Source organism: Nannospalax galili, unplaced genomic scaffold, assembly GCF_000622305.1.
Source record: "Nannospalax galili isolate Female #2095 unplaced genomic scaffold, S.galili_v1.0 scaffold162, whole genome shotgun sequence".
Taxonomy (NCBI): Eukaryota; Metazoa; Chordata; class Mammalia; order Rodentia; family Spalacidae; genus Nannospalax; species Nannospalax galili.
Window position 1 is genome coordinate 2,453,855 of NW_008350388.1, and position 10,691 is coordinate 2,464,545.

Consider the following 10,691-nt stretch of genomic DNA (forward strand, 5'->3'; position numbering starts at 1 on the left):
TCAGAGGCAGGTGGATCCCTGGTGCTGACTGGCAAAATAGACTAGGCTGTTGGTGAGCTTCAGATTCAGTGAGAGTTCCATTTCAAAAAATAAGCTAAGAGCAACTGAGAAAGACATCTGTGCCCCTGAATACAAATATATATGTATATGTATATCACATAATATATATGTATATATCAAATACACACACACACACACACAAAAGAAAGCCAGACTCCAAGGGGTCACATCCTACATGATTCATATACATGAATATATGATAATGTTCTTGGCAAGGTATGGCTATACAGTCAAGAACAGAATAACAGCTGCCAACAGTTACTACAAAAAGAAAATATGAGGAATTTAGGAGGCTATGGAGCTGTTTTGAATCCTGGCTGCAGCATTGGTTGCATATATGTTTTAAAATTCTTAGACCATTACAAAGAAGTGTCAAAATTACTGTACTTTAAAATATAGAGACTAGAAATAAAAAGCATTGTAACTATTGAATTCTTAAACTTTAATAAGCTATTCAAAGAAAATTTCCCAAATATAACAAACAATAGGGTATTTTAAAGTTTTATTTATTTTATTTTTTAGTTTATTTATTTTTGTTTTATGTGTATGAGTATTTTGCCTGCGAGTGTTTAAGTGCATCCACGTCCTGCAAAGCCTGTAGAGGCCAGAAGAGGGTGTCAGATCCCCTGGAACTGGAGTTATGGGTGGTTGTTAGCCATCATGTGGGTGGTGAGAATTGAACCTGGGTCCTCCAGAAGAGCAACCAGTTCTCTTAACTGCTGAGTCATTTCTCCAGCCCCATAATAGTGTATTTTTAAATGACATTAAAATATACATTATTATAATCTATAAAAATGGTTCAAGCTAATATTTTGGATTTATGCACTTTTCTGAATGTGTGTTTTACTTCACTAAAAATTTTAAAATGTAAATGAATAATTTATTTGCTCTAGTAGTAGATGTACTATTGTACAGATATAAATGATGTTTGACTGACTGCATAACACGGTAGAAATATCCCCATTCATCCAGGCTTAGGACATGGTTTCAAACAATAGTAATGTACTTTTTTGTTAGTGTAAACTCTCCTTCACCTCAGAGCAGAGTAAGAGGAGAATAACCAACCCCTTCCAAAGCATAAGGCATGAAGATATAGATGACTCAAATTGTCTGGTCTTCCTAACTGCTAATTATTTATGACATCACATGATATCTTTGGGCCTGCTAATATCACTGATATAGCAACCACCATTTTCCCTAACTCTACAAAAAGTTACATTATTATAACCCAGCATAGAACTGGGAAAATGAACACCAGACCCCAGTCTTAACTGAAGGAATGTTGGCAACTGATTGCTGCTAGATGAAGAAGAGCTGATCTTTCTAAAACAAGGGACTCTAGATAGGCTGACTAGACTAGGTCGACGGACTTGCACTGGGAAATTTCTGGGGACACTGACAATAGAGTGGGCCTTAATAGGGATGACAGAGAATATGGGCTCCAGTGGGGGCGGGCTATGGAGGGTGCCAGTGGGGATGGGGGTATAAGGATGATCAAGATTGTTTGAGATGCTTTGTAAATTCGGTCCTCCCAAAGCAATTTATTCACTTCCTTATAAATTGTTTTATCCTATGATTTAACTGTTTGTATCCTGAATTCTGTATTATGTTTCAAATTTGCTTTGTAATTACATTAAAACCATCCCTTAAAAAAATTTAAAATATTTTTAAAAAGTTACATTATTATGGGCAGTTCAAATGGGGTTACTGCTCTGCCTTAATAATGATACAAGGAATGCCTGATCTACAGATTCTAGAATAATCATGCAGTGTGTCTAACATTTAGATCACGTTTTCAGTTTTATACAGAGAAGGAAAGGAAATTGATGAGTGCTCATTAAATACTAGGTATTGTATTGGGAGTCTGAGATTTATTGTTTTATTCGGTTCTCAACATTTCTTATTTAACCCAGGGTATTAACTCCTTTGCACAAATGTAGAAATGGCCACAGTCACTTTTCACCGTCTCATGGCAAATTTGTGGTTTAACTTGGAGTCAGTCATAGCTCTGTGAGCCTTAGAAAAAGAGTTAGTCAAAGGTTACTCTGCAAACCTCGTTGCTGGTGCCCTAAGTCCTCCAGCTCTCAGGGTGCTCCTCAGGGTGAGTTGCTTGTGATAAAGCTGGCAGTACCTTTTCCACACAGTTGGGTCCACAGTGCTTCTGAGGCATGTGGATGTCCCAGACATGTGGGGTGTTTTCTCCCCAGGAAGTGATTGATGACATTGGTGGTTAGCTGAAGCCATTAGTATCAGTGTCATCCTAGCTCAACCTCAGGAGCGTCAAACTCCATAAAACCCTACTGCATCAAATACTCAGCCCAAATTCCACAAAGTGATGGAAATTTGTCCTCAAGTGACAGCCTCCTTACCACAGAACTTATGGGCTCATGTGCTTGGATTTCTTCCATGGACCAATTCCAGCTGTCCTACCTTTTGATGATTTATTTCAGATACCTTCCAGGCTTTACCTAGGAACTCCACCATGAAAAGACAGCAGGAATTCTAGGGAGTTGTCATGGCAACCCCTAGATATCATCTTCAGAATGCCCCATGGCTGTTGAGTCCAGATTTATCACAATTATATTTCTGTATGGAAGGTGAGTTCTTGCCTAGACAACCAAACCCCAGTAAATGGACCCAATTTGCAATTATGTGGATGGCTCTAATGCTTGTCCTCATAGCAAGATTTTAAAGAACTGCTTTTGAATGTTGTCTTCTTGGTGGCTACTTGTACTCTGATGGGTCTGTACCTCACTGGAGGTACTGTATGTCACTGGAGGAGGGAGCTGTCGAGCTCTCATTTCATGAAACAAAAAGCCAAATTTTATGACGACATTGATGACAAATTGGTACCACCTTACCCCCCCCGCCCCCCCGCCCAGCATGAAGAGAGTAGGTCGGTCTCTTGTTGGGGACTCTCGTTTGTATTTCTCTTTGTCTAATGAACCATGCTTAAAACAATGGCAGCACAAAGCCCAGTTACGCAGGATCTGCTTCCAAGCAGCATGGTGTGGGCCTGTCCAGCATCTTGTGCAGTGGATGTTTGTCTGCACTGCCATTGCGATTTTTATTGCATCTCATGATGTGCACAGATGTGCTTGGTAAGCATCCCAAGAGGTAGAGAGACTCTGCTCAATATCCCTGTTCCCAAATGACAGTACCTTATAGAATCACTTTCTGGGCTACCTCCTCTGGGATGCTGGAACCATTTGAAGTCTCTGGATTTTGGTGTTTTAACAAGGGTTTAATTACTAAGGTAAGTGTATGCACCTGCTAAGGCATTCCTAATTATTTGATAATGGTGCAATCTTTCTCAATACAGCCAGTTTTGTGGTGTAAGCTACCGTAATGAAGCGCACTGAGAGAACACATTCCCTCAATGCTGGGGAAGCTTATTTAAATTAAATAAATTTGCAAAGGACTGAATTTTACCACTGGCCTCAACAATTATGTATCAGTATTTCATGCTGCAAACCACTGTGCCAGTGTCAGAATAAAGCAAGCTTCTTATGACTTTTGTCTTCAAAGTATCTTTAATTGACATAGCAACATTTTAAAAATTGTATCTTTTTTGGATTGCTTGACATACCCCACCACCTCTTAAAACAAACTTGTCTGACCTTGTCCTAAAAAGAAAAGGAAACAGCGTATCTCTTGTTTTAACCGCCTATAGAAACTGTTTTGACAGTGTTGAAGGTTTTCCTTTTTTCCTTTTCTTCTTCACCTGATTCTTCCATTGCCACATGTGGTCCACACTGGTTTAGTAACAGGCTCTTCGCTGTAACATCTGCAAATGAGCACCTTGTATCGCAGCCTCTCCGGAAACTTGCTGATGGTTTGCAATTGTAGTGAGTCAGGGTTGATGCCACCTCACTCAAGTATTTCAAACTTTGTTGTTTGGGGCTTTAAAAAAAAAAAAAAGTTCCAGCAGGCAGATGGTTTCTGAATCATTGTGAGGAGCTATATTAGAGAAACGCTGTGCCGTTTCTCAAGCACACAAATTCATTTTAGTAAATGGAGAAAAATGTACGGATCTAAACTGGTTCTGTCTCTTCTGTGTCATTTTCTGTTTCTTCCAAATGATTTGAATGAATCAGCCTGGTTCAGCAGGTCATTATTAGCACAGTAATCTGAGTTGATATAAAACAACTTCTTTAATCACCCAATTTTCTGGAAATTTTATAAAAACAAAATTATAATTTTTTTTCAGACTGGAAATGTAGCTCAGTTGGTAGAGTGTTTGCTTCAAATGTGGGAAGGCTCGAGCACCCCGGCACTACATAAACTGGACGTGGTGGCATACACCTATAATCCCAGCACTCAGGAGGCAGAGGCAGAAGGATCAGAAGTTTGCCATCTCCAGCTACACAGTGATTCAGAGGCCATCCTGCAGTATATTGGATTCTCTTTTTCTTTCTTTTTCAGTCAAGAAAACAAAACTACCTTACACCAATTTTTGTTGTGATTTTAAAGTAATTTACAAACAAAGCCAAGACAAATGATAACACAGACAAATGGTAAAGAACCTCAAGGATTCCGGAGTTGAGGCTACTCAAGGCCAGCTTTCACCTGTGCCAGGGATGATGCCTTAGCTGTCACTGGTTTGCCTGGGTCTCAGAATCACACAGGACCAGGTTATCCCTGTTATGTCACGCTGCCACACAGGCTGCAGAATGTGACAATTGGAGAGCAGTAGGAGTAGACCAGAGGCACACAGAGGAGGGGGCAGCCGAGAGAACTTGCAGCACCAGGCAAATCAGAAGACAGAGGGGGGCCTCCCAGCTGATTCCTCAGCGTCCTAGAGATTTCTGTTATTAATGTGGCTTGGGGCATGTACTGCTGATAATTACTGCTAGCTGGAATAATTAATAAGAATAATTGCTCGGCATGGAAAGGGAAAGGGAAGCTCTGGGAGGAGGATGAAGCAGGCCAGAGGAGCAGGAGACTCCCCAAGCGCATTTATATAGACAGGAAGTTCAGCAGTGAGCATTCTGAGAATCGAAGGCTTGTCTGGATGCCAAGGGCAAAAGTTAAGAGATATTGAGCGGGGGCCCAATTCGATGGCCTTATCTTGGAATGCAGTGGAGAAGCAGCCTGTCGTGGCTTTGGTGAGGGGTAACTCCCTTTGGAAATAATAGGTAGAGGTTGTGGAAAAAAAATACAGTGTGTGGGGATTTAAGAAGTGGCCTTCAACGAGCAGGTAAGTGTGTATCTGGTCTAAGCCCAGGGGAGATGGCACGAGAGAACCTAAAAGGAAGACTAGTAAAGAATGATGCCCCAACGAGGGTTTGGGAGAGTTTATCCCAGCTTGAACAAGGAAAAGCATCTGTTACAAGGCAAGTATTGGTGTTGACAGTGTACAATAACCACAATTTTGATGTAATCGGCTACATTTTCTCCATGCTATGTAGAGTTGGCAGCACATCTGGATATCCCAGCTTTCTGTATATTACTCTTAAACACCACCCCTCCCAAGGCAGGACAAGCATATTCTTAGTGAGACACTAAGACACTGGATGTGAAAGCTCATGTGTACACAGCATGTGGAATCTGCTCAGCCTGAATGACCTGCAGAGTGAGAGACCCAAGCTTTGTTTTCATTGTGACCCTCTGCAGGAGACAGGGCATCTCACCCAATGTTGTGTGGTGAGATAGTAGAAGCCCCCAGGGACCAGAAGTGATCACACATGCTTCCCTCTTTCCTACGAAAATCATACAGGAAGTCCAATTACATCCAAAAAGATGGATTCATCAAATTATCCCTTACCCAGTGTTTGACACTGAGCCTTGCGAAGATTTCCATACAAAATGCCCTTAACCCTGTCTCCATCTGTATGAAGTAAATGGATTACAGTTGTAAGCGAAGTAGTGAATGGTATTAAAACAGCCTAGGGCAAGGATTTGGTGGTGGGTCCTCCCAGGGTCCTGCTGCTGCTCAACGTGGGACCACAGTCCTTTCATCAAGCTCTTATCAGCTTGGGGCACCAGTCAGTATCAGTGAGGGGATGGCGTGCTCTGGGGACAATGGTAGCCAATGTTGGTTTGAGCCACGTTATGTTCCTGTAACACTGGAGAATTCCAAAGCCCAGAGTCCTAAGTGAATAATGCTTTTTAAAGGGATGTGGCAAGTCAACCAAGTGTAAACCGGCATCCTGGGTTTAGAGCAGGAGATGGGGCTAGAGAGTGCCGTCGTGTGAAGGAGTGGCCTAAGGAAAGGTCTAATTCTGATCACTTTTGTTTCTGGGAAACACCCCCACCCCTCCTGAATGTGGTGGCAAATGGATCTTGTAGTTGGTTACAACTCTTACTCTTGCCTGTTTTCTAGCTGATGACCTTGAGAAGGGAGGAGGCTAGGAACACTGTGGAATTGATGCTTAGTCATGACTATGACAGAGTTAGCAGAATCTCACCCCTAGGCATGCGGAGGAGTTTAAGGGGATTCAATAGGTTACAGACACAGCCAGAGGTGCAGTGCAGTGTTAGAGTACCTGCCTAGTATACATGAGTTCCACAAACACAAAAGCAACAATGTTTCTCTTTCAGCTTTCAACAAGGATGGCTGACAAAATTGGAGTAATTTTTGATTCACAGTTGAGACTGAGGACTTGGGAAGTGGGATAGTGGTGGGAGGGGTGGAATCCAAGTTTGGAGACCCTGTGGTTCAGTCCTTGAAGAGGAGAGAATAGGATTGGTGCCCTTGCCATCCTGCTCGGGTGTACAACACCCGAAGCACTCACCTCAGCATTGCAGTTCACCCAGAAAGAACGAGGGAAAAGCCTGCAAGTGAGATGCAGCTGAAAGTTCAAGGGCTTTAAAGCTAAATACACACGAGACTGAATCCAGGCCTGCCAACTCACCAGACAAAGCCTTAACCTCCATATAATGTGGACAATGGTACTTACTTGATGGGGTTGGTGTGGGAATTAAAGCAGAATATGTAATATGCTTAGTTCATTGCCTGATGCATCTTAGGTACTTGATTCATGTCTGCTCCCACTTTCTTTACCTTCCTAGACATTTATAACCTTGACTTCTGCTGTACCCATCACTCTTCCTGGCACATCTATAAGTGATTATAGCATAGCTGGTTGTGAGAGGTCTGAGGATGCTCCCCAGCTATTTTGCCATCTAAGGTCTCAGCACTGAGTCATTTCTCTTTTCTGGTTACAGTCGTAGCAATTTCTACTCTTGTTGTAGTTGTATGGTGCTTGGATCCATTCAATGACTCTCTAGTGAGCGTCTCATAATGTCAGGAAGTATTTCTGCTTCCAGAACAACTTATATGTTTATCATCTTGGGCTACCAAGACCAAAGCTATCTTGGGGATCAATAATGAAGGTCTATCACCTAACCCCACACTTTTGAAGGGAGGCGTCTGTAATACTTCAGAAGAACTGAGACTTACAGAGACAATGGTAGGAAAAGACAATTAACATGTGCTGCTTTCAAGAAAGCTCTTATCATTTAACACATGTTATATCTTTAGTCCATGACTAATATTGGTTTAAGTGATTTTTAAGACAGCATTACATCATCTAATTCTTATAATAAATCTAAGAATCAGAAACCATACTCCACTTTAGAGACAATGGTACTGAAAGATGGTGAGGCAGGAGGGTCTTGTCTGGATGACAAAGCTAGTAGTAATTAACCAAATCACCTGGTTCTAGTTTTTCCTCAGGACCTTGAGAATGTGTAGTCACACCATCCTTTATTTCTACCCACTCATTCCCGTCTACAAAGCGAGGCAGGTGGACTGCATCTTCCCCACCTCCATTCACAGGCTTCTCTTCAGTTAATCTCCTCCTTTGTGTTTACTGTTGGATTTCTCCTAATTTAATCCCAACTAAAATGTTACCTCGGGATCCAAGGGTGCCGTGTGCTGTCTTGTCTGTTTTAGAGTATCCTGGGGTCGGGTTAAGATGTTGTTGCTGAGAAGACTCTGGCTTTGGTGGTTGCTTTCTTTTATGTCTCAGTAAAGAGTCCCCAAATGGCTGCACTAAGTTTCTGATTTCTCAAGAGACCACATGGAATCAAAAAGAATGCCTTTGTTAATTTGCAAAGAGTCTTTTGTTTAGCTGAATTTGAGGCCAAGATGGTTTCAAGCAATGATCTGGCAGCACCCAGTCCTCTGGGAGGAGCAAGGAGGGGACTGTGAGCTTCCTGGATGCCTTTGGGTACATTCCACCCCTGAGTAGAGTTGCAGGCAATCTGAAGTCCCAAGGGAACCAGTTCCCAAATATAAGTTTTTAACTTGTTTACCTTCAACTTGGAGCCATTCCCCATGGACTCTACCACTGGCACTCAATCCCACCGCATCTTCTAGAGTTAGGGCTATGTCTTTTCCCAGCTATGCTGAAGGCTATTTTATTTCCCAAATGCTTCAAAACTGAGCCAAATTGTCCCTGTCCCAGAGGAGCAAACAAAACCCTGGCAGGGAAAGGAGGCTTTCAAATGTCCTCTCCCTATGTTCCTTAGAGACAAAGCCACATCAGAAGGGACCCACCCTTTAGCCTTCTTGTCTCCCCACTCAGCTGTCTGGCTCAGACCAAATAGACTTTGCTCTATTTCCATGGCTCTAGGTCTTTCCTTCTCCATTTCTTTTTGTTGATCTTGAGAGTCTTCTCCTTTTTAGGATGAAGTTCAACTTTTCAGAAACTGAATGAGAACAGTAATGCTTTTATATTTAGGGCCAGAAGGTCTGCTTTACTGACCATATTACTTGGATGCTGAGCGAAGCAGGTGTGCAGTGAACAAATGCGATCAGAAGACAGAACATGTGCTGGAGCAGAGGAATAAATAGTTTCACACACCCAGTAAGAGAGACACTGAATTACATAGTTATCTAAAAATATCTCCCTCCATTGTCCTGCCTTTTTGGAGTAAAGTTAGTGAGACGCATCAATCCTTTTAGAAGGTTTCCTTAAAGATCTGCGAGACTAGCAGTCATCGTCACAAGGACAGGCAGCAAAGTGGAGTGAAAGGTAGTCTGAGCCTGAAGTTACAAGTATTCTACTTATGGCTCCCCTACCTAACAAGCCAAGAGAAATCCCTTTACCCCTTGGGATCTCAGTTTCCTTGTCTTTAAAATGGAAGGTTTTGGCCAGATGACCTTGGCCAAATATATTGGGATGCTAAAACACACAAGGCCCAGGCAAAGCAAACAGAAGTGGTCTCAATGAATAATGTGAAGTCTAGAATTAGATACATCTAGTTTCATTTCTTTTTCTGTGATTAAAATCCTGTCAAAATGCCACTTAGGAAAGAAAGCATTTATTTTAGCTCACAAGCATAGATTATAGTTCATCATTTTGGGAAAGTCGAGGCAGCAGGAGCTGGAAGCAGCTAGCCACATCCTATCTACAGCAAAGAGTAGAGAAAATAAATGTGTGCATGCTTACCTGCTTGCTTCCTCCACTCTTATACAGTCCAGGACTCAGACTCAGGGAATCATGCCACCCACAGTGGGCTGGAGCTTCCCACATCAACTAACAATCATCAAGACAGTCCCTCACAGACCTTCTCACATGCCAACCTGATCTAGACAGTCCTTCACTGGGACTTCTTTTCCAGGTGATTCTAGGTTGTCTCAAGTTGACAAAATTAACCATCAAAGATGGGCCCATGGCTAGTTGGTTCAACCACAGCTTCAAGAAATAAGATTCTCTCCTCTTTCTCCTTTGCCTGCCTTAGAATGTACGATTTTGAGTCGGCGTGGTGGTGTGCGCCTTTAATCCCAGCGCTCGGGAGGCAGAGGCAGGAGGATCTCTGTGAGTTCGAGGCCAGCCTGGTCTCCATGGTGGATCCAGGCCAGCTGCAGCTGAGATCCTGTCTCAAAAAGAGCAAAACAAAACAAAACAAAGTATGCTTTCTTCCATGACCCCGTCTGACTGCCATAGCAACCATCTGCAGGTGGCAATCATCCAGAAAATACAAGAACTTCCCTGTCTTCTATCTACCTTGAGAAAGCCAACAGATCTCTCCTCATGTCTAATCAGAGAGAATTGTATCACAATTACTTTGTTTAGATCCTAAAGGACTTAGATCATTCTAGATGACTTTTGTTCCTTTGGCTGGAGAAAGGTGCTCAGCCCTCCTTCCATGAAGGGTAAGTCTAGTCCCAGGAAGTCAATGACACAGGTTTGCAGGCAAAGACAAGTAGAGCATGGTGGCTGGCTGGAAGGTCAGTGAACAAACAGATGTGTGTAGAGAGAAGTAGAAAAAATGGTAAGCAAAGTTGGATTAAAAACAAAGAGGAGCAGAGGAAGACCAGACGCCATGTGAGAGGTCTCTGAAAGGTGGGACTGCCACACACCAGGAAAGTGCACCAAAGGGCACCTTCCCATTTGCCTCCAGGTTCAACCTTCTAATTGGCCTCCTTAGGAATATACTAGCTGTGTCTCCTCTATACAAGGGCTGGAGAGTTAGTCCCATGCTACCTAAGTAAGCTAGACCTGTCCTACCTCCCTCTGTACGTGCTCATATTTCTTTCTTTTTGTCAGTTTTCCTCTCCTCTTTCCCCTTCCCTCCTCCCCTTCCCTCCCCTCCCCTTCTTTTTCCTCCCTTCCCCTCCTCTCCCCTCCTCCCCTTCCCTCCCCTCTCCTCTCCCTCTGGCTCTCTTCTCCCCCCCT